This window comes from Peromyscus maniculatus, chromosome 17, assembly GCF_049852395.1.
Source record: "Peromyscus maniculatus bairdii isolate BWxNUB_F1_BW_parent chromosome 17, HU_Pman_BW_mat_3.1, whole genome shotgun sequence".
Taxonomy (NCBI): Eukaryota; Metazoa; Chordata; class Mammalia; order Rodentia; family Cricetidae; genus Peromyscus; species Peromyscus maniculatus.
This window is the reverse complement of record NC_134868.1, coordinates 59,895,319-59,918,779: the sequence shown is the minus strand read 5'-3', so window position 1 is coordinate 59,918,779 and position 23,461 is coordinate 59,895,319.

The following is a 23,461-nucleotide window of genomic DNA, read 5'->3' as shown; positions in this document are numbered from 1 at the left end:
AAAAGGAAAGAAAAGAAAAGGAAAGGAAAGGAAAGGAAAGGAAAGGAAAGAAAAGAAAAGAAAAGAAAAGAAAAGAAAAGAAAAGAAAAGAAAAGAAAAGAAAAAGAAAAAGAAAAGGCCAATCTCTGGAAAAAGCAATGCATATCAAATAAAAGAAACTCACTCGAAAAGACCAAAGATTAGAATGTGAATCCATCACTATATATAGCAAAACAGCTTCAGAGTCGGCTTCCCAAAGCCCCCAGCAAGGCCGGCCAAGTGGGAAGACCCGTGGTTACCTACTGAGGGATGGGGACAGGAAGGAGCTGAAATGTCCCATTCTCATAGAAACCCTCAGACCCACCCTCCTCCACCAGTTTGCTGCCACTACCCATGACCCACATTCAGGCTGGCGCTGAGGCCACGCTCAGCCGCGCACTGTGAACAGTGATCTATTCATAAACGGCCTGCGCACAGCACCAGGCTGGCTTTGTTCAGATCACACTCATCCGCTGCCAGAAGTAACAACAGCGTATGTGCTTCCGATCTGAGGCCGTGGCTTGCCTGGGAGATCACCTTCTCCATTCAGCACAGCCTGGGCTTCGGGAGACGTGGATCTTGAGAGCCACAGTCCTCAACATCAAGCCCCCCTGACTTGGAGAACTTACAGTGGCGGCGGCGGCGGCTGCTGCTGACATTTGAGACACAAGAACAATTCACAGTGGGGACAGGCAGGGAAAAAGTAACACGCCATGGCAGCCAAACTGGGAGACCCTGGTGTCTCATTGCTGCTGTGCCCATCCCAGGGCAGGTTCAGGCCCCAGCCCCAGATCTACAGGTCCCATTAAATTGTGGGAGGGTTAACTCGGATGCCATGTTCAAAGCATTTTGCTGTTAAAGGCAGATAGCAGGAGGGTACTAGGCTATTTATTGCTGTTTTTATTACGCTGTTGGGGCCACCTCAGAAGCCACCGGAAGTGCTACGGATTGGGTCAATTCTCTTACAGCTCACGGGGACGTTGAGGTGTAAGCTGGGGAGTCTGGTGTTCTGTCTTCTCCGTCACCACTTCCTCCCTGCCTTCTGTTTTCCCTCTGCACCTCTACACGTGTAAATGTCCCTCTTTCAGTGAGGGTCCCCATCACACTGAATTAGACCAGTAAGACCCTAGCTCCCAAATACGGCACTGGGGGTCCTTCAGTTTAGCATGTGAACATGGAGGAGACACAGTTCCATCCGCAGCACAGCTTCTGTGAACTGTAACGCAGGCAGTGGTGGCTGTCCTTTCTAGAGCAGAGGACTTCCACCCAGGATCTTTGGAAGTGAGAAGTCCTGCTTTGCTGCCTTGAATGTCCTGAAGGAGAAGTCACGCAAATAAAGGAAATGAGTGAATGAGTGGGGAGCAATACAGGAGTCTTAATAGAGATCTCAACCCAACAATCCGTGGTATACATGACTGACAGACCTCCAAACATCTAAGGGGAGCAGCAGATGGGAGTGAGGGACCCAGAAAGAATCCGGAACGCTATGATGGCGGCAGGAGGGGGACAAAGCATGCCGCGATCACGGAACTGAGGCCAGAGGACAGTGCCACGGGGCAGGTCCACATCCACCGCCCACCTACCACCTGGGCCACAGCAAATTACTTCTCCTCTGCCACCTACCAGCACAGACACTCAGGACGGAAGACCGAGGAAGTTGAGGCCCACCGCTCACAGCCCGCACATTCCAGGCACACACAAATGTCAGAGGTACCTTTGCCCTCTAGGGAAGTCTAAGCTTCTGGACTCTCCCAATTGCCTGCAGCCAGCCAGGGAGGGGGCAGAGTCCTAGAGAGGCCTTCTCTCCCCCATGGATGTGTTTGTAGGCATGTAGACACCAAAGCTGGCCAAGCAGGAACCCAGGCCTCCACCTCTTTTCCGGGGGGGCCTCCTGAGTGAGGCCACCTGGGGGATGGATCCAGAAAACCACCCTGCTGTCAGATTGTCCTGCAGCCTAATTAACTGGACGGCAGAAGAAACTGACTCCTGAGAGGAAATGGAGGCACGGGGATATCGGCTCATACTTGGAGACTTTGATGTTCCGTCTGTTTTGTGTACGTTTACTGCCAGAGAAAATTAACTTTACTTTGAAGACCAAACCTTTTCCTAAGAAGTCATAATGCCGGTTAACACACACCCTCTGAAAAGCAAAGACTGAGTTATAACTCCCAGGTAAGACTGTCCTGTGAGGTTAGTGGGCACACAGCTCCTAAATCTAGCCACAGCTCCTGGCGGATTGTTGCAGGCAGGGCCTCTGGGCCACTTGTGAGTCCTACCAGGAAATCTCATGTTCTTTCTTTAAAGGAATTCTTGGAATTCCTCTGGGCCACTGCAGGTCCAGGGAACAGATGAAGAGCAGGGCTGATTAATGGGAAAGGGCTCCGGGCCAGCAGAGAGAGTGAAGGCAGCTTAGTGGGAGGGGGCAGCCATAAAACTCTCAGGGCGGATGGAGCAGGGCAGGCTCCTTGTCCGGTTGCTGCTTGCGGCCTGGGTTACAGAAAGGACAACGACACCAATTTTTTTAAACACGGTTCTTGCTCTGTTTTAGAAATGGGGCTTTTTCAGTCAGCACACGCAGGACCGTTGTCCCCGTGGCATTTTCTGCCACACTCTATTTTGCTGATCATCCTTCCTGCATTCTCCCTGTGTACAACCGCCTTTCCCTTCTCACGCTCTCGTTTATGGTTTCATGACCGACACACACAGCTACACACACGATATGCACACATAGGAAGCCTTGCCGTCTGAAGCGGGATTTATGACATTCCACTGGTGACCACTTTCCACCTGATAAATTACAGTGTGACCTCGGGTATACAGCTGTATAAAACAGGTATACACGTCAGATACTTGTGGATAATAAATCATAATTTTAAGACAAGTCTTTGCTACATTTATTTTTATCATTTGTTAAAAGTGAAAAGCACATTTGCATGTTGATAAGATGGATATGCTTGTTCATTTTTACATAAAGAATTAAAACTTGGCTAAATATTTGATAAGACCTCATTGTGTAACCCTGACTGGCCTGGAATTTGCTATGTAGACCAGGCTGGCCTCAGACTCATAGGGCTCCCTGCCTCTGTCTCCCGAGTGCTGGGATTAAGTGGTCACCACTCTGAGTTGATGGATATTTTGCTTTTATAAACGACAGTGCTGAGGGCAGCACTTCATATAAATGTGTTGTGCAGACAGGGAGGGGTAAGTCGGACCACTCAGAAGTTATCAGAAATTCTGTCCTAATTTCAAGCCAAAATGCACTGAACAATTTTTTTTTCATGAAATTCAAGTCAACATCATGAGCAGCAAGTTTTAAGATCTAACATTCTAATACAATATAGTCCAAAGGTATAGTAACATGATACTTACATGGCAGAAGGAAAATAGAAAAACCCTTTGCTTCCCATCATTAAAGTGTCCTGTTTCTCCAAGGACAGAAAACGCAGTCAAAGCACTAAAATTCATAGCATGGAAGAGATGTGAGTCTGAACCGAGGCATTTCGGGAGCCTTCTTTGGCACTGTGTGGTGTGAGGGCTTGCACCACAGAAGGCACACTTTCGGTGTGCTTAGAGCCGAGGCTGTGGTGAACTTGATACAGGAGTAGGTATCGTGAGAATCACCTCAGATGCACTGTATGATTGATTCTGAATTAACTTTTGGGTGTTGTGTGTCCAAAGGTTTTTTTGCTTTGTCAAAATTTTGCAAGCCCAATGTTTCCATTCATACCCCATGCAGGTTCATGACCCCCAGTTTAAGGAGCTGGGCTTTAGACTGTAGAAGGCCTCAAACAGTACTATGGGCCTGAAAAGATCTTAATTGTTTGTCTGTTTTCCCAGGAAGAAATCTCTGGAATCAACAGCCTAAACGTGTCAAATATATTTTTGTTAGACAAATATTTTATTGAGATGAAAGGAAAGAAGTGTTTAAAGAAATGATATATCAATGGGTGTGCATGGGTGTATATGCACACTCACAAAGTACTGAAAACCATGTCACATACATGTGCCACACACTAATAATAATCATTTTCTATACCAAATGTGTTTCTGATGCCCATGGTCCCAACCTCAGGCCATGACCACTGACGTGGAAACAGATCACCGTGTCAACTGCCGCAGCCAAAGATGACACTCAAGTCATGGAAACGGTAACTAGTCTTTCAAAACAGCATCCGATGGATGCTGAACAGTTCTCAATGAATGTTTACCCAATGAGAGGGATAGTACCCTTTCTTAGAAGCTACTCAGTCCTTTGTATTACATTTGCAGAAACTTCTGATGGAGTCCAAAGCAAGAATTCATTGTTAGCATTAAAGGAACTTGGTGCCATCTATGTTAACTGGGCATCCTTACAATCTGCAGTGGGTTCTGTTTTAAAACCCGTGAAAAGAGACTTGCCCCAGGGTTCTGAAGGACCAGTGAGTTCATGGGAAACAAACAGCTGCCTTGCTGAACTTACTCCATCTTTAGGGGCTCCTGTTAGGGTGCTCATAGCTTGTTAGGCACACAAGAGTAACCTCACCAGGGCTATCGGGCATCGGCGAACCCAGGGGAAGGCTACCGACGTGTGCGGAGGGATGCGGGTGTCTCTTTGGGGCGTCTCACAGTCCACCTTGTTCTCTTTCTACTCTGGCTAAAGCACAGAGTTTTGCTCTCTCTTTTAAAACAAAAGTGCAACCGCTTGGGCCCATTTCCACATCTGTTCATCAGTCATTCACAATTTAGTCATTCACACACCATGCTCAGGCTGTGGGAGGAAAGGAGGCAGACTGAGCACCCTGCCCCAGGGGGAGCTTCCTGCGCCGTGGTGTGTCCGGAACTACAGATATCAGAGCACAGCAGAGGCATGTTCCCTTTTGCTATTTGATCTCCCAAACTTGAGTCCTGGGCAGAGCCCACTTCCTGTCCCCAGCGTCAGTGTGAGAGAGGGCTCTGAAGTTGGTGCCCTGTGCTGCGGTGGCGATAAGACCACTGTGTAGATTTTCAGAACCACGGAGGAGGTGAGCGAGAATTGGTGCGGGGGATGGGGCAGTGAGGAGGGGTCTCTGCAGGACTCTGAAGAAGAAGCAGTCCAAGCCTGCCAAAAGAAGGGGAGGACAGATCTGTGTCACCCCCAGCTCTTCCCCACCCGGTCCACGGAACAATCTTGGTTTCCGACCTGTGCTTCTCAGCATCATTTGCTCCAAACATTTGTGCAAACGGGAAGAATTAAACGAGGCTCCTGGGTCGGTAATTAAAGACAATGATTTCAGTGGATAGAGAGTTTTGTTTTCATAATCTCCTCTTTGTCTGCACAGAGCCAGCTCTTGGCTGCATCTGCCACCGCTGGCCTTTGCTCTGTTTACTCTGAAGAATGAGGCACTGTTCTGTTTGCTTCTCGTTTTCAGTCTGTAAAACTCTGTTCTCTTGGTTCTCTATTCCAGGAAGGAAAAAAAAAATAAAAGAACAAGGCTCTTTAAATATCACAGCAGTAACTACTTACCCATACGCACAGCCTCGATATTATCGATGACAGACACTTAGGAGAATGTGCAAGAATTTCCCAGCTGCCAGCCTTGGCTGGCAGCTGGACCTCAATTGAGAAAACTACCTTTTATTCAGCTGTCAGTCATTTGGTGTACCTGGCTGCATTGCACCACAGTGTGTGTGTGTGTATTTCAAAAGGTCATTCACCTGTCTCAGGGTTCAAAGGGATTGTTCTGTTCGCTGTAAGAGTCACTGTGGTGATATATTAAGGCACAGCTAAGGAAGGTGAAATGCTGTGGATAAGCTTAGGAGTATATTCACAAGATACCAATAATGAAGAAAGGGAGGGAGGGAGGTAAAAAGGAAGGGAAGGGGGGAGAGAGGGAAGAGAAAAAAGAGGAAGGATATAAAAAAGAGAGAGGAAGGAAGGAAGGAAGAAAAAAGAAAGAAAGGGAGAGAAAGAAAGAACGAATGAAAGAAAGGAAGGAAGGAAGGAAGAGAGAGAGAGAGAGAGAGAGAGAGAGAGAGAGAGAAAGGAAGGAAGGAAGGAAGGAAGGAAGGAAGGAAGGAAGGAAGGAAGGAAGGAAGGAAGGAAAAGAAAGAAAGAAAGAAAGAAAGAAAGAAAGAAAGAAAGAAAGAAAGAAAGAAAGAAAGAAAGAAAGAAAGAAAGAAAGAGGAAGGAAGGAAGGAAGGAAGGAAGGAAGGAAGGAAGGAAGGAAGGAAGGAAGGAAGGAAGGAAGGAAGGAAGGAAGGAAGGGAGAACATTTTTGTTGTTGAGTTCCAATTATTGTTGAAAAGCAAGTAAGGGGAAACGAGGGTGTGTGGCATACTGGCAGAATGCTTACCTTGAATGTGCAAGGCATTGAGTTCCTACTCAAACTTCATTTTTAAACCCCCCCTCCCTCCAAAGAGAAAAGATTCACATAAGAACCACGCTGAGGGAGCCTCACTGAAAATGAATCAGGCAGCCGCTGTCACTGGCTGGTTCGTTCAATCCATGTCTTCCCTCTGACGGTGTGCTTCACCTGCCTGCTCAGGTCACTGAGGCCGAGGCAAGCAGAGAGTCATGCCAACTTCATGGCCTCTGTCGGTCATATGCTATGATGGGCTCCAAACTGACCTTCAAGATTTAGCTTGCTGCCTGGGTGGCAGTGTATGAGGGTGAATGTGCCCTCGCTTGGCAAAATCTACAATCATCTGTGGATGGGTCTCTGAGCACACCTGTGAAAGATTCCCTTTGTTGTGTCCACTGATGTGAGAAGACCCAGCTTAACCGTGGGCGGGACCATTCCCGGGACAGTGGGAGTCAGCCGGAGCTCATCTCTCTGCTTCCTGTTTGTGGATACAGTGCGATCAGCTGCCTCAAGCATCCCTGCCTTGACCTCCTCGCCATGATGGACTGTGCCTTGAACTGTGAGCTGCAATCAGCCCTTTTCCCTCTCTGTCTCTGAATTCTAGCCCAGTAACAGAAAACCAAGGAACACTCCTCCCAGCATGGCTTATCTACATCGTGGGCCTGGAATGAGGGGGCTCGTGAAGCAGTCCCGAGGGTCACCTCCCTCATCCCACATCCGCTCACTTCTGGTGAAGAGAAAAACAAGAGAGAGGCTCCACAGCATGCTGCAGCCCAGGAAAAGCCAGCGGTACAGAGGGTAAGAGAGACGGCTTATGAAAATGACGGGCTCGCTCTGTGTAATGACTGCGTGTGAGGAGGCCGGAGCTGCTGACCCTGTAATAAGCCTGCATTCAGATGAAGGGAGCTGCTGTCTGCTGCCGTATTAAAATATTTATACTTAGGTGGGATTTTTATAATTATACAACTACGTTCACGCTGACGTTTATACTATGAAAACGCTGAAGTTTACAAAAAAGTCCCCATGTTTCGACTCCCTGGATGTTTAGAGGTTACAGTTGGGGAACCAGAAAGCCTTCAACTCTCACAGGACAAGGTTCCCAAATCCCAGTCCTTCCTCAAGGGTAAACGTGGGGCAAAGTTCTCACCGCAGAGACTCAGGGGCCATCCTTCCCTGTCCCAACAGAGACACAAGCATGCAAAATAGGCTGCTCCCTCTGGTCCCTTCAGCGGGTGTGTGAGGGCAGGACAGGGAAGTCAGACTCCTTGGTGTGTGCCAGGACTGGCCACCCCTTGGCTGATTGTCCTAAGAGCTCTTTCTGGCCCCCAAGGCTGGATGGTACCTGCAGCAGCTCTTTACCTCCGGGGCAATGCAGATGAAAGGGGTACAGGGCAGCCGGGCAGCCGGGCAGCGCAGCTTCTCCTGTTATTGACAGGAGCCAACAGAAGCAGATCTTGTTCACAAACACACATGGGCACCAGGACCCAGACCAAACAGAATCTCAGATAAAACCAGGAGAAAAGAAGAAAAAACAAAAAACACCAACTCACACTAATTTGCAGAGCTCCAAACAGAGCCAAATTCAAAGGTTTTACCGTTGAAACTACAAACAGAACCCTGGATTCAAAAACACCAGGAAATCATTCTAAACCATTCTAGTGGCTTTCCTTCTGCTTCTGAAATCACCAAGTTTGTTATGAAAACAATGGCCTACCTAAGCTGGATAGTTTTATTTAACTTCAAGTCTCTTCATCAAACAGAGATAGGGTCAGGGTGATCACTCCAGGTATCACTCGGGCATCTATCTGGTCCTGCAGCCTGGTAGATCTATGTCAGAGACAAGTGCATTGATTTTTCCACAGCAGAAAGTTTTTTTTTTCCCGGGATCCAAGAATAGCTGAAGCCTGCAAAACCAAGCCGATGCCACATGGATGAGTCGTCTGGCTGATAAGATAGTGGAAAAGAAAAATCCCCCCTTTGCACATCCCGAATTCCTGTCGGAGTAGGTCACAGACGCTGTTTGATTGGACTCCTCAGCCAAGGCGGTGAATGGATGGAATCCTCTGGAACTCACCAGAGGACTCACACCTCTCAGCTTCTCTCAGGCCTGAGCAATGAACACAGGGAACTCTAGACTGTGTGAATGTGTGGTCTTGGGGAGACCTATCAGTTCCACTCGGGTCCTTGTAGTTCTTATTTGACTGGGAAAACTGAAGATAGCACTGTGATTCTGTTTTTGTTTTGTTTTTTGAGCTGAGGACCGAACCCAGGGCCTTGCGATTGACTGCGCTAAATCCCCAGCCCTGTGATTCTGTTTTTACTTCATTTTGCTTTTTATTGGTGGGAATTCTGTGTGTTTTGCAGTACGTGGATGTGCACCTGTGTGCACACATGTGTGTGCATGTGAGTGTGGAGGTCTGACACTGATGTCGGGAGTCTTCCTCAGTCACCTCCCGTCATATTTTAAAGACTATTCTTATTACATCTATTTACTTATTTTGTGTGGGGGAGGGAGGCGTGTGTGACAGTCAGGATGACAGCTTGTGGGAGTCGATTCTCTCCTTCCACCACGGAGGCCCGAAGGCTTGAACTCAGGCCATTATGCTGGGCAGCACTGAACCCTCTTGCCAACTCACGCACCTTATTTTTGGGACAGAGCCTCCGTGGACCTGGAGCCCACTAATTTGACAAGACTAGTTGGGCAGTGTGCGTTCCAGGGGTCCATCTGTCGTCTACATTGGCCTTGTGCTGGGACTATAGACACATGCTACTGTGCCCAGCTTTTACACACGGGTGCTAGAGATTAAACTGAGGGCCTTCTTCTATGTCAGGTTCTTTACCAACAAGGCCACACTCCCTGCTCTGTGGTTCTAAACAACAGAGGCGCTGGATGGCGATCCTCATTTCTCCAACCGGGTCTGAATGCACCCAAGTCATTTTGTGGGTGGTACAAAAAGTGAAGTCACATGTTTATCAGAAAAAAACTTAATCCACCTTATTACAAAGAAAGAAAGAAAGAAAGAAAGAAAGAAAGAAAGAAAGAAAGAAAGAAAGAAAGAAAGAAAGAAAGAAAGAAAGAAAGAAAGGTGGGTGTGGTGGTGCATGCATTTAATCCCAGCACTGGGGAGGCAGAGTTTGAGGTCAACTTGGTTTATATAGTGAATTCCAGAAGAGTCCCTGTCTCAAGAGAGGGGGGCGGGGCTAGAAAGATGGCTCAGTGGTTAAGAGCACTGGCTGCTCTTCCTGAGGACCTAGGCTCAATTCCCAGCACCGGCATGGCAGCTCACAACTGTAACTCCAGTCTCAAGGGATCTAACACCTTCACACAGACATACATGCAGGCAAAACAGGAATGCACATGAACCTGACCTTGGAAAGCAGTCATGTGCTGGTGATCGATGGTCACTCCCAGTGAGCACAGACCCTCATGTCCTCCATGTCCATCACTGCAGGTGGATTTTCACTCTAAGGAGAGAGTATGTGGGTCTCACCTTGCACAATGCCCATTAACAGGCACAATCCACCAGGCGTTCTCTGTCCCCAAATGTTCCTTTAGTCCTCACCCAGGTATTCCTCTGGGCTCCTCCCAGGTAAGGCTCACCTAATCATCGAGAGAGGAAAGGGCAGTAAGTCAGAACCAGGCTGGACAGGGCAGGCTGTGCCTCCTTCGTCCAGATTCGGCTGGCATTGTTCACACACCCAAACTTGGCCCCCAGGGTTGAAGATCTAGCTGTCCCCAAGCAGAAAGGAGATCTGAGTTTGCCGTGGCTCTCATTCTTGAGTCTGGGTTGATTGAAGGGCTCAAGTCAGAGCAGTGGTTCCTTGGTTCGTCAGGCTGACTCACTCGGTCGTAAGCAAGAGGCAGGTGGCAAGCTGTTAAGGCAGAGAGCTCACACGAGGCCAGCAAAACCACGAAGGTGCTGAGTTTGTTGTATACCCTTGATGTGTAAATCACATCCTGAGTATCTGTGCTGAGACAGGAAGCGGTATGGACAGGTTTCCCCTCAGACCACAGGGACTCACACCCTGAGACTTGAAGCACAGTTTCGATCTTCAGGCTAAGCCACCTGCTTGCCAAAGCAGCAGGACTCCCCAGTGGCCCATCTCAGATTCAGAAAGCAGGACAGGGCAGGTGGGAACCAAGGGGCCCCGCTTCTGAAGCTCAGCTGATTGCCCGCTGCTCCCAAGGAAAATGAGAAGGACGGTCCCGTTTCCCTTACTCAAATTCCAGCAGGAATTTAGTGCCAAAATCAGAGGTGCATCAGGCAGGGTTACCTGAGGCTTCCTCTGTGCTAACAGAGGCTGTGAACTGGATGATGGCCCCAGGCTCAAAGAAGTAGTTTGGGAAAATCACCTATGGTAACAGCTAGGGAATGAGTCTTCTCCGGCTGCCAAAACCTCACTGCGTGTTGGAGGGAGAGAACTTGTAAGTAATCCACTTTAGAAAAAACATCCACAACCTCGTGTTCACGGTGGTTCTTGGTGGAGAAATCCAAACCAGGGCTGAGTAAACAATGAGTGAGATGTGGAGATGCAGGCAAGCTGGACACCCCCATTCCCAGGCGACATCTTGTATTCACCATGTGGCCCCCTGAGGAAACCTTTATCCTGTGGGAGCTTTGGTTTTCCTGGCCTGTAAAACTCAGCATTGACTTCACTGGCTTTATGGAGCTTTCCATAAAAAAAATTTAGACAATCTCCGTCAGCACGGAATACATGTCCAGTGAACAAAAGCTGTGGTGGCCAGCACCCTCCATGTTGCTGTGCTGGCCAGCTCCTGCAACAAAGGATGCTGAGGGTAGAGGACTCTCTCCACAGACACACTCGCCCTAAGGCCCCTGGATAAGCTTCAGCAGGAATGCTCGCGAACGGAGTTCGGAGGGGTTCTGGAAGGGAGAACCCTGGAGCTGCAAGGATCAGCTAAGAGACAAGAAATGTTCTGTTTTGTTTGTCAACTTTTTTATTTTATTGGACTGGAATTACGTAACCCCTTTTTGTGTGTGAGTATATGATGTTCTTTGAGCATCCCCCGCCCCATACCCTGCTACTCTCCCCTCCCCTTCCCCTCTGGTTAGTCTCCTTTGTTCTCCCAGGCAGCTTCCTTTCTGCCTTTCTGCCATCTGTACCATAAGATAAATGCAACCAGAGGAAGTGAGTTTTACTCTCCCATCATCCTGGAGATTGGGGCGAATGCGAAGCTTGGGCAGAGACCATCGACCAGGGCAGATGGTGAAAGCCAGCCCTAATGGACCTCCTCAGCGGGAATGCTGGCACCCAGGCCGCCCGCACGTCTCCAGCCACAAGGATGCAAGTATCTGATGGGAGCTGCTTTGATGGATGGTCCTGGAATGTGGGCTTCATTTTCCCATGCAGAGCCTCTGCGCTCACGGAAATGGATGGAGAGGGTTTGGCAGGCGCACTGGAGGTATAGCAAGAGATGCAGAGCTCAGCGCGATCTGATCTCCACGCCAGTGTCTGCAGTGTCTGATGTAACTGGTGCCTTAGGGATAGATGGGGGACAACTCTGGCCGACATGATAGAGAAGACAACAAACGGCTAGTGACTGGGAGCCCACAGCAACTCCCCGGACCAGAACCAGTGGCAGACAAGGGGCCAAAGAAAATGGGACTAAGGTACAGACATTTCCTGGGTAGAAACCTCTGAAGAAGTATGAAGAAGCTTGCATGTTTGTCAAATGGTTTGCTGTGCTGGGGATGGAACACAAGGCCTTGAACATGCTAGGCTAATGCTCCACCACAGAAATTCCCTAGGAAGTTTGATTCTCCAAGGAGTGTGTGGCCCAGGGTAGATTCCTGCCCGTCTTAGGGCCTTAAGGGTGGTGAGTGGATAGGTTGGGTTTTTCCTGGCAATTAAGGGGGTGAGGTGGGCACAGGCTATTCTGAATTTCAGGATCTCAGACACACACACACTGCACGGAGGAGCCAGGAAGCTCACACAGGAAGCTGTAGGAGTGTTTTCATGGCGCTCACTGCCAGTACGGCGGCGCAGAGGTGATCTGGCCAAGGGAAGAAAGCGTTGTCCCTCGGGGTCCTCCACCTGAACTGGAACACTCCAGGATCTCAGGCAGATGTTGGCCCTGGGCACAGTACGCATCCCATGCCCTCAGCTCACGTCATTTCTGGACCTTAGCCCAATAGGTAAGCTGAAGGCTTAGCGCAGACGTGCGCAGAAGAGTTTTGTGGGGAGCCAAAAGGTGGCCGTGGTCACCCAGGCCAAAGATGACTGGCCGAGAGACGGGGCAAGCAGCCAGAAACGGGAGGAGAAACTGCCCCGGCTCCTAGGTCCCCACCAAAACAGAGGGCACAGTGCGAATGAAAGACAACAGCCTGCCGGTCAACGGGACGTCTTTAAGCACAGAGAAAGGAATGCACTGTGCGGGGAGATCAAAGGGCCTTTGGGAAGCGGCTCTCACACAAAAGCACCTCTGTGGCTTCAAACAAGACGGCCTGCCTCTAAGTCTCCAAGGTTTCCTAACCCGAATGTGCCCTTACTGATGTGGTTTGGAAATTAACCTGGCTTTTCTTCCCACTGCTGTTTTACATATTAATTAAAGTGTTTTCTTCGGGACTGCCTGCAGGCTGCCTGGATTCTGCACAGACACTCGCTTTCTGTGGCTCTCCAGCATGCCTGTGTGTGTGTAGCTCACTCTGAAATCCCCATCCGCTCAGACACCTTACCTCTATGAACTCTGTCTTGGGCTTAACTGTGGCCTCTCCCCTAGGGATGCATAATACGGAGAGTTGAGTGTGTGGTGGGGGTCGGGGGCGGGAGTTGTGTGCACGGCTCCAGCCCCGCTTTCCTCATTGTTAGGTCTAGTGCTTTCTAGTGTTTTTGTTTTTCTCATTCCCCAGCCCCCAGCCCCACCCCCCACCCCCCACCCCCCACCCCCGCAGTGCTTGGGAAAAGTGTGTGCAGGACTCACGCTGCAGGAATACTTGGGTGGGCTTGTTTTATTTCCTGATTTTTGAGGGAGACATGGTGGCTTCATGCTTGAAGGGCACAAAAGATCAGTCACTCGGTCACCCGAGCAACCATCAGACTATGTCCCAGATTGAAACTCAGCTTATAGTTCAGTAATGGAAGATTTGCTGTGGTGGTGAGGATGTAAACCATCTCCCACAATTAGCCCTCCTTTGAGGTCTACACAGGAAATGCTTCTGTGACCTAAGGAAGTGGTATCAAGTCACAGTGATGTCCTCAGGTTGATCACTCATGATTTGGACCATGTCATGATCCCCTTGGGTTATCTTAAGTAACCATTTATTTAGAACTACAGGGATCCCATTCTCTGTAAAAACTAAGGGAAAGCCAGTAATGGTTTGTAATGGAAACCCCAGCTCTTGGAAGGCTGAGACAGGAGGATGACCAGAAGGTGAAGCTATATAGTAAGTTCCAAGCTAGCCTGAGATACAGAATAGAAGCCGGTTTAAAACAGCAACAAAGAATCAACAACAAAACCCAAGTTCAAACTATAAAATGCAGTGATACAGCAATCTGCAGCAAAGGCAGGCTGACTTCATATGCCTAAGAATAGACGAGTCTAAAATGCAAACAACAGAGTCCCAGCCCGTGGAAATAGTTGTCTGTGTAGCAGAGGGCACAGAACTCAAACTGAACTGAAGCCTCCAACCCGAAGACTGAAGACTGTAGACGGTTACACAAAAGTAATGCTCAGCTTTTTCACTGCATGAGGCTAGCAGAGTATTCAGTGAGTGCCTACTGTGTGCATGAAACAAGAGTGAGCATAGCTTCCCCAACCAGTCAGGTCAAATTCTGATAGGCAAGAGACAACAAAGCTAGCCAGGCAAATATCTGTGATATGAGGAGTGACCTATGTTCACCAGAATCAAATTCTAGCCTTGCTGGAAGTCAAACGAAAGGGCTGTTTTCTTCCTGTATTCACCTGTATGTCCACGAAAGAGTTAATTATAACCTAAACTCCCCATGAGAGGAGTGTGGGGAAAGGAGGCCTCCTGCTTACCACATACCAGCCCTGAGGAATGTGTCTGTCACATGTCCACGTCCTGCATGCCGTCCTTTGGCCTTTTCAGACTCCTCTGAAAAGGAGATTAGTGAGGACACGTGATGAGCTTCATATGGAAGCCCAGAGTGTAGACTGCAGTGGATGGAGGAGTTGAGAGATCCCTTGTGTCTGCACACAGCCTGAGCTTCATCCTCAGACATGCCCTTCCTGTGACACACACACACACACACACACACACACACACACACACACACACACACGAATCATCTCCCCCACCCCACACCCCCAGCCAAACTGACTGCTGGCAGCGATCAAGCTGTGAGGAATGCACAATATCCCAAATACAGAAGACCTCCCAGTCAGGCCGTGAAACCCTTCCCTGGGCCCCAGCATACCCCTCCCCATCACTGAGGCCCAAAAGAATAACAGGATGTCCAGGGCAGCACCTCCCTCCCTCAGCAAGCGAGCTGCCTGCCTGCTTGGATGCAAAGTCTAAGGACTGAGCAGGATTAAGTCATCATAGAAAAAAAAGTCATGAACTGAGTTAACTGAATCCTCTAACAGAGGGGTTGGCTCTGTGGAAGAGCAAACCCCCACCCACAGAATAGCTAAAGGCTGGGAGGAAAAGGGGGTCGTGTGTCCGGTGTGCCTTCCCAGGATTCTGTACTCCAGAGGGCATGGGACTCCCCAACTCCAAGACTATTCACTATGACACCCGATGGAAAAGAAATGTCTAAGATTTTTTTGTAACATGAAGCTAGCAAAGTCGTCAATGAGCCCCCACCGTGTGAAGAAACAGAAGGGAACAAAGTTTGCCCAACCGCTCAGGTCAAATTCTGATAGGAAAGAGTCACGACCGATAGCCAGGCAAACATCCAGGACATTAGCAAGTGACAGATGTCCAGCAGGAAAGGAGTCTGTGCGACAGAGGCGGTGGCTGGAGGTTCCACTGTTAATGACTGATGATGTTTTATTCCGAAGGAGCCATCTCCGTGTTACCCACAATCATCCTAGGAACTCACGTGGGAGGTGATTCCATTAAGCAGCTGGGAAGGTGAGACCAGAAGGAGGACTTCGATGGAGGGAGGGTGTGAGCATGAGGGAGTTAGTCCAGCAGCAGTGGAATCTGCACCTTGCTGAGGAGTCTCAAGGGGGCTAGTAGGGGATGGAGAACGTAAGCCCGGCTCTATAGCATGCTGGCCCATGACAGAAGGCCACAGAGCACAGCCCTGAAGGAGGAAGTCATCCCTAGGACAGGAGCAACAATGACCCTGGTGGAAGTAGAGAGACCAAGGATGGAGAGCATGACAGGTGGCTACAGGTAGTCGTGGAGACAGCAGCGCTGGCCAGAGGCATGAGCAGGGTATGAGCAGGGATGAGTTAGGATAGTCCTCAGGACACGGTCAACGGTCACATCTGTCCTGTTGGCCCCGCTGCTGAAAGCAGTGAAGAGGGGAGCAGGGTCCCAGCATGGAGCACATGGAAGAAGGAAGTTGGATTCATGGGTACACTGAAGCTGCTGTTAGTTCATCTCATGTTCTCCTCCATATCCTGTTGGCCTCAGCAAGCTGCAAGGCTGCTGGAAGGGGTGTGTATGCGTGTGTGTGTGTGTGTGTGTGTGTGTGTGTGTGTGTGTGTGTGTGCATGTGTGTGTGTGTGTGTGTGTGTGTGTGTGTGTGTGTGTGTGTGTGTGCATTTGTGCTACAGCTTCTCATGGGGGCAGCAGCATTGCTGTGGGGGGATCAGTGGCAGGACCAGGAGAACAGGAAGCAGAGCGGTTCTCAGCAATTCTTCTGCTCCCAGCTGAAGGAGGGCTGGGGATCCGTATGCAGTGATGGGGTGGGGGGACCCCTAGGCTCGGGATTTAGGGATTCTTCACTTCCAGCTCCTGCTAAGCCTCCCACATGCTCCCAGCTGCTGTTTGATTTTGTCACCCGTCATGGAGCATGTCACTTAGTGAATCTGTGAAGGGCCTTCAGGGTTCCTTTACAGGATTATTTGAAAGCTTGTCACTTATCATAAAATCAATGACTTCTACGGAAGACCTCTACCTAATGTAGACAGGTGATCAAGGAGGACATCTGTCAGGGACCGAGTTTCATTCCTGGGGAGATCGTTCATGTAGAAGAGAGGTCCTACTGTGCCCGTTGCCACACAAAAGAACCTTCTTCAACCTTGCCTCTGCTTACCTCATTTCAGTCTTTATCAATTAGGCTTTTGCGAGTGATAAAAAGAAAAGAAACCCCAGCTACTCTGGAGGCTGAGGCAGGAGGCTCACGAGTTCAAGATCATTCTGGGCGACACAGCGAGGCTCCATCTGGAAATAAAAAGTCAGAAGAGGGTGGACAGATGGCTCAGTGGTGGGGTGCTTGTCTAGCCTTGTGAGGCCCTGCGCTAAACCCCAGCACTGTTGGGGGGGCAGAGCACAGAGAAACGAGGCAGATTACGAGGCGCTGCAGCCTGATCTTTGAGGGCTTCATCTTGACACACAGACAGGCTGAGGGACCTCACTCCTCTGCCTGCTGCTGATCACAGAGCCTGAGAACTTCGTAAACAACTTCCTGCCCGGTATCATCAATGTCCCCAAGGTTCGAAGCAACATGCTCTGTCCCTCACTGGCCACTAGTTTTGAGTCCCACATAGATGGCTCCTCTTAGCTTCCTCCATATCCAAGGTGGTATTTTAATCATCTTATTGTCTGGAAAACAACACGAAGGGGCTTAGGGAGATGGCTCAGTAAGTGACGTCATAGAAGCATGAACCCCCAGCACCCACATAAAAGCCGGGTGCAACCATACTGTCAGTAATCCCAGCACTAGGGAGGCAAAGACAGAGAGCTCCTTGGGGCTGACAGGCTGGTCAACCAGCCTAGCTGAATTGTGAGCCCCAAGTTCATTAAAAAAAAATCCTGTCTCACACAGAGAGGAAAAGAGGAGGGGGCGGGGGAGAAAGGATACACACGGATACAGAGACAGGCAGAGAGACAGGCAGGAGGCAGAGGCTAACTTGTACTATGTACCACACTGCCATTCAAAGTCTCACTTACCCACCTGTTCTTGACTACAAAGGGAACAATGTTTCTTCCCCTTCTCCAAGATAGCTGGTAAAGGCCCTTAACCAAAGGCTGGAGCCCCAGAACGCAAGTGGCCCGTGTGAGGCCCCTTGTGGGTGGGAGCTTTCCTGAAACAGTCAAGAAGCTAACCATCTGGCCCCGCATCCTGCCTGAGTCACCAGAGGAACAGCTGTGAGTGGAGGTGCTGCCGCCAGGGAGCAGCCGGAAAGCTGCTTTGCAGAGGACGCGGGGCCTCAGGTGTGGCTGGCTATTGACTCAGCCTTGCGCAGGTCCTCAGCCCCGCCTGGGTGCCTCTAGGTAGCTTTCTAGGGAGCAGTGGGATGTGGGTGCGGGGTGGGGTGAACAGGAGGGATGGGTCACCATCCTGAGCCTGGGGGCTTTGCAGCCTCTCTTTGGAGAGTGCCACGCAAAGAGGTGGGTGTTTGCCGTTGTTAATGTATCTGGTGCCTTAGGGATAGATGGGGGGCAACTGTGGTCAACACGATTCGGAGAGAAGACAACCGCTAGTGACTGGGAGCTTCTGCCAGCTGCCTGCTGACCTCCATCGGCCTGCCAGGGATGCCAGGAGGCGAGTTCAATTCCAGAGGAAGGCTGGGATTTACATCGTGGAGGGCAAACCCAGCCAGGCAGCTGTTGTCCCTCAGACAAGTTGGGAGGCACACACTTGACTCACACCAAAGGCGTTGTTCAAGCTGGACACTGCCGGGGAGCGGGGGGTGGGGTGGGGGGGTGGGGTGGGGGGAGCTTCATGTGCCCACCCTGCCTTCAGAGCCTTGGGAAGTGCACCCACCTTAATAACTCACAGAGGACCCAACGCTGGCCTTGCTGTGGCCCGCGATGCTCGGAGGACAGAGGAACTCAGAGCTGGCTCGGCCACTTGACCGGACGTGGTTGTGCCAGGCAGCGCAGCCGGAAGCAGGAGGCGAGGACAGTGAGCCAAGAGCTTAATGTCTTCAGAAAATGGCCCAGGCGGGAGGAAGGAGAACGTCTGCTCCCAGAGCAGTCAACAAAAGCCTGGCCGCTGGCCAGGGAGCTGCCGCAGACATGGACCGGACGACGCTGAGCCGATCCTAGAAAGCCCAAGGGCATCCATGCCGCCTCCCTCTGGGTCTGGAGAAGCAGCGGCGTGAGCCTGTTTCTGTCTGTGAGACCCCAGCAAGTCCAGCAGTAGGGCCAGACTCTGCCCAGGCCTGGCTGAGAGGGCAGGGCAGGGGACAGAGAGCCAGTGATGGATGGCTTGGGGAAAATTAACCCAAGGACCAGTGGTGGAGGAGGAGGAGGGAAAAAAAAAGCCAAGGACTTCACCCAGGAGTCATGGCAAGCCTACAGCCCCTGCTTACCCATGCGGTGGTTGTGACCCCACAGAAGTCATGACCACAGACTTCTGAAGACTTTTCTCCTTCTGTCTCAGGGGCAAAAGGGCTGAACCAGGTTCGTTCTTACACACACAAGAAGTTCATGAAGACGGGGCAGTGGCATCAGCCACCACCTGGTCTCCGTGCGTTCCAGGGAAGCTGCTCACCCACCGCCAGTGCCACAGCTCTGGGCAGGTCTCAGCCTTGTAGCACCAAGCAACCATGGCAGTGGGTGGTAAAGGTAAGCTGGGTTCTAACTTGAAGCTGTGCTTTGGTTATTGTGACAGGAGGAGGCCACCTCCTCCCGACTGGGCTAATCATGTGTTCAGCATTCAATACCTCTACCAGGGAGCCATCACTGGCTTCCCCTTCTCTAAGCATTATGGACCTTTCCAGAAATGTGACAAATGAGAGAATGGCTAACATTTACATCAGTAGATAACGAAAAATGCAGCCTGGTACTTTGGCCATTGAAAGCATGGGGCATGGTCCCATCAGCATCATATTCCATCAGCATGGGTCCAGCTCCTTCACTCCCAGGTCAGCAACCTTCCAAGAGATCAGCAGTGACAGGTACACACATGGCGTCCTGCAACAGAGACCAGACTGGCCTGCACAGTACACGCAGGGCACCAGGACTGAAGTGCAGCAGGTCATCCCTGAGGGACCAGCAAGGCCAGCCTTCCTACACACTGTCCTTGGGCATGCCAAGATGAGAGGCACCGGGGTCCTGCCTTCCGGTCTCTGCACCAGTGCTGGGTCACCAAGGTAACCAAACCCTTTACCCAGGAGCAGAGAAAACTGGTCCCCAGGACTTCACCGATGCCTGGCCCTCAACCTGCATGTGGATGGGGTCTAGGTACCACGTGTGTGCTTTGCTGTGGAACATACTGTCTACTCAAAGGTCAGTCCATCTGTGGCCTGCCCTCAGCCATAAAACAGACCCACCTCCAAAGAGAACCCTCAGAAGAAGGGGCTCCTGCTTTCTGCCTAAGGCTGACCTTTCACCTCTAGCACCCCACACCGAGTTACAAAGTAGTGGAGAAGGCCAGCCACACAGAGGGCCAACTGTGATCAATTGTGTCTGTAATCGCTTCTCACCGCTGCGAAGAGTGGCGTGGCAGAGCACAACTTGGTCCTTGATCTCCTTCCTGCCTCTTTGATTTGTTGAGCATGGCCCTGCCTCAGGGCCTTGGCACTTCCTGGACCACCCAGTGAAGCTTTCCCATCCTCTCATGCACACAACAGACCAAGCAAGCATGCCATGCCCTCTCCTCGCCCTCCACTCGAGCCCTGTCCGAATTCTCCGACTTGTGGCCCAGGATACAAGACCCCAGCTCTGCCACCCCCTCTCCGGGGCCAGGGAGACTGCACAAGGAGGAGGAGGGTGAGGAGGGGCCTCTCTGATGCACACCAAGTACCCCGTCTCTCCTGTCTGCATCCAGAGGCAGCCACCATTCACAGCCGGGAGCCCACGGCACACTTCTTGTCTTCTCAGCGGGAGAGCCTGAAAGGCCTCCAGAGTCTCGTGAATTTTCATTAACCAATCGCTCCATTGACCCAAGGCACCTCGGTAGGGCACCAAGCTAGGAGTTGCCTGCCAGAACCCAGGTGACTGTACCCTATCTGTGCCCTCTCACTGAAAAAAGAGAGATGTCCCATAGCCTAGGACTATGCAGTTTTAACAAGACCAACCTCACGAGTCTCCTCGCCAGCAGTTAACTGTGCCAGGATGGTTATTATTTGGCCTCTTCTGTAACGTGTCAAGCGCGATTCCCACGCGTGTAAGACACTAATGTGTCACCTGGACTCAGTGGTGTTTATTTAGGACGACTCAGGGCTTTATTCCCTGAGTGAGGTCATCCTTCCCCAAAGCCAACAGATGAGATAAATGCTTATGCAAGGCTGTGTGGAGATGGAGCTCGGCTGGTAGAGCGCTTGTAGCAGGGATGAAGAAAGCACAGGGTCCACCATCAGCGCCACATAAACCTGGCGGGAGTCTGAAGCCAGTCTGGGCTACAGGAGACCCTGGCTCAGAGCAAGCAGGGGAGGGAGGGGCCGAGTGTGAGCGCTGCAGCCGGATACAAAGTAGCTGAGTGAAAACTCACGGGGTGTTACACGACTGCACTCCGTCCAGGCTGACAGTGAGGAAGACCTGTGACTGCTTTCAGTCCTGAGCCCATCACTAGCAGAACATGGGACAGGTCGAGACCCTCTTCACCCAGGTTTATTACCAAGGGTTTTCACATTTGAGACGGGTGTGGGGCGTGGTGTCTCTGCGCACAGTGGCCACGTGACAGGGATGCAGTGTTGCCAGCTGCTGTGTCTCACGGTTGGTTCCTTTTCCCTTGAGGGCACTCATGCGCAAACCCAAAGATGGAGGTGGCACTCTGGAACCAGATGGTGAGTTACCAGGTCTGCACTGAAGACCAGTGGTTGTGTGGACATTAAAATCATCAGCTTGCGGAACAGCCTAGTTTTCCTCCTCCAGGTGCACAGTAAGGCTGCTTCCTTCTGCTTTTGAAGCTGTCTCCAAGGCCTCCACACTGGCCAATGAAAACAGCAGGTATGACAGAAGTCCCTTGAGTGTAAATCATAGGGTGTGGTAGTCAACTTATGATTCCCATTCATGGCAGGGATCATGGAGCTAATGACGGTGTCTTCCTCCCACCTAGGATTCTAGAACACTGTAAAGCAGAACGCTTTGCTGTGGCCAGCAACCACTGGGTGTGCTGTTTGGAGTTAAGTTTCTGGGATCAGGGGGTTGCACGTTGCGGCAGCCTTGCCTGCCCATCCTGACTCATACACCAGAGTGACTAGTTCTCTAGAACAAAAAGCTTTCAATGCACTAGGACGCGCACAGTTGTAAAATGATTTTTATGCAAAGCGCAGAGTTGTAAAGAGATTCAAATTTGGTGACATTAAAATAAAGAGCCACTTTACTACCACTGGGTCCTGGGGTGAGAGGCAAAGGTTGAGCCTGAAGAGACGGGAAGGGGAGAGGTTGGACTGTATCAGGTTAACCCGATCATTTCCATCAATATAAAATCAGGGTGGGGATGTGGTTCACGGCAGAAACCTCATTCAGCACGTGCAAGGTCTTGGATTGGAACTCCAGTGCTATCAAAATAAAAGACACTTGAGTTGAAATAGTTAAAACATAATTTAGTAAAAGGAAGGAAACCCCACTGTCCTTATTTCCTGCCCTGTGACTAAAGCACCTTAGGAGAGATAAGGGTACAGGTGACTCACACTTCCAGGTCACAGTCCATCTCTGAAGGAATTGAAGCAGAAACCTTGGAGGCTTGCAGACTCCAACTTAGCTTGCTTTCTTATACAGACCACCTCCCCAGGAAAGCTTGGCACCCACAGTAGGCTAGGCCCTCCTACATCAGCTAAAAAAATCAATCCCACCCCCCTTAGACATGCTCACAGGCCGTGTGAGCTGGACAATCTCTCAATTGACTCTTTTCAGTTAAAGCCAAGATGGGCACCAACATTGTACAGTATTCATAAATACACCGGCTACAGGAAGACATGCAGGCCCGGCCGGCACAGGCACTGACCAGACAGAGGCAAGTTTTGGGGATCCAGTGAACACAGAGACGTGGATGGATGAACAGATCAGGGTAAAGCTGGCGGGGAAATGGTCCCCATGGCGGGGAATCCCAAACACTTGAAAACAAAGAAACTCAAAGATAAAAACAATGTTCCTTCGAATTAGGAAAATCCAGCCACACAGGGTTCCAAGTCTTCCCAATTAGATACAGCGACATGCTCAGTGTTCTGAGATTCATGCTGGGTGAGCCTTAAGAGCAAAGGCAGAAAGCTGTGTGATGCACACACCCGGCAACCCCAAGCACTGGGTAGACTGAGGCAGGAGAACCCAATCTCCAGACAAAACAAAACAAAAAAGCAAATGCATAATTTTTCAAGCATTTAAACTAGTGGTTCTCAACCTGTGGGTCGAGACCCTCCCTTGGGTTAGCAGTGTAGGAAAAGCAATGGAGTAATGTCTGGAAACTTTTTGAGGCCAGAGCACACATCCCACGGAGGCTGATTCATGTCTACTCTCTAGTGTGAGTGAACACAGCCTACAGAGGTTTTCTGAGGTAAGGATCCTTTAGGTTTTAGTAACTAACTGCAAGTGCTAAGCAGAGCAAAGTGGATGGATATATGCAGAGAAGTCACTTCCGGCAGAGGCAAAGCTGCCCTTGATTAAAAAAATAAAAAAAAACCAATGAGTTATCAATATCACTTCAGTGTCATCTGCTCCTAGGCCACACCTCAGGTGTAACAGTGTCTGAAGGGAGTACACTGACTCCACCATGCTGGGAATGCTTCTTGCCCCAATGGCCTGCTTTATGCTAATTACTTCTCTTCTCTCTCTCTCTCTCTCTCTCTCTCTCACACACACACACACACACACACTCCATAAAAGAGAAAAACACAGTGTTGTGAGGCTGTGGCGAGCCAGAAAGGAATTAACACACTTAGAAGTAAACACTTAGAACAGCACCCAGCCCACCACAAGGACTCTCTTTAAAATAGTGGTTTTGTCAGCTTGACAGAACCTAGAAGCATCCGGGAGATGGGTCTCTGAGAATGTCTGCGGGGGGGTGGGGGGTGGTATCTTGATGAGGTTAATGGAGGTGGGAAGAGCCGTCCACTGTGGGCGGCACCATCCCCT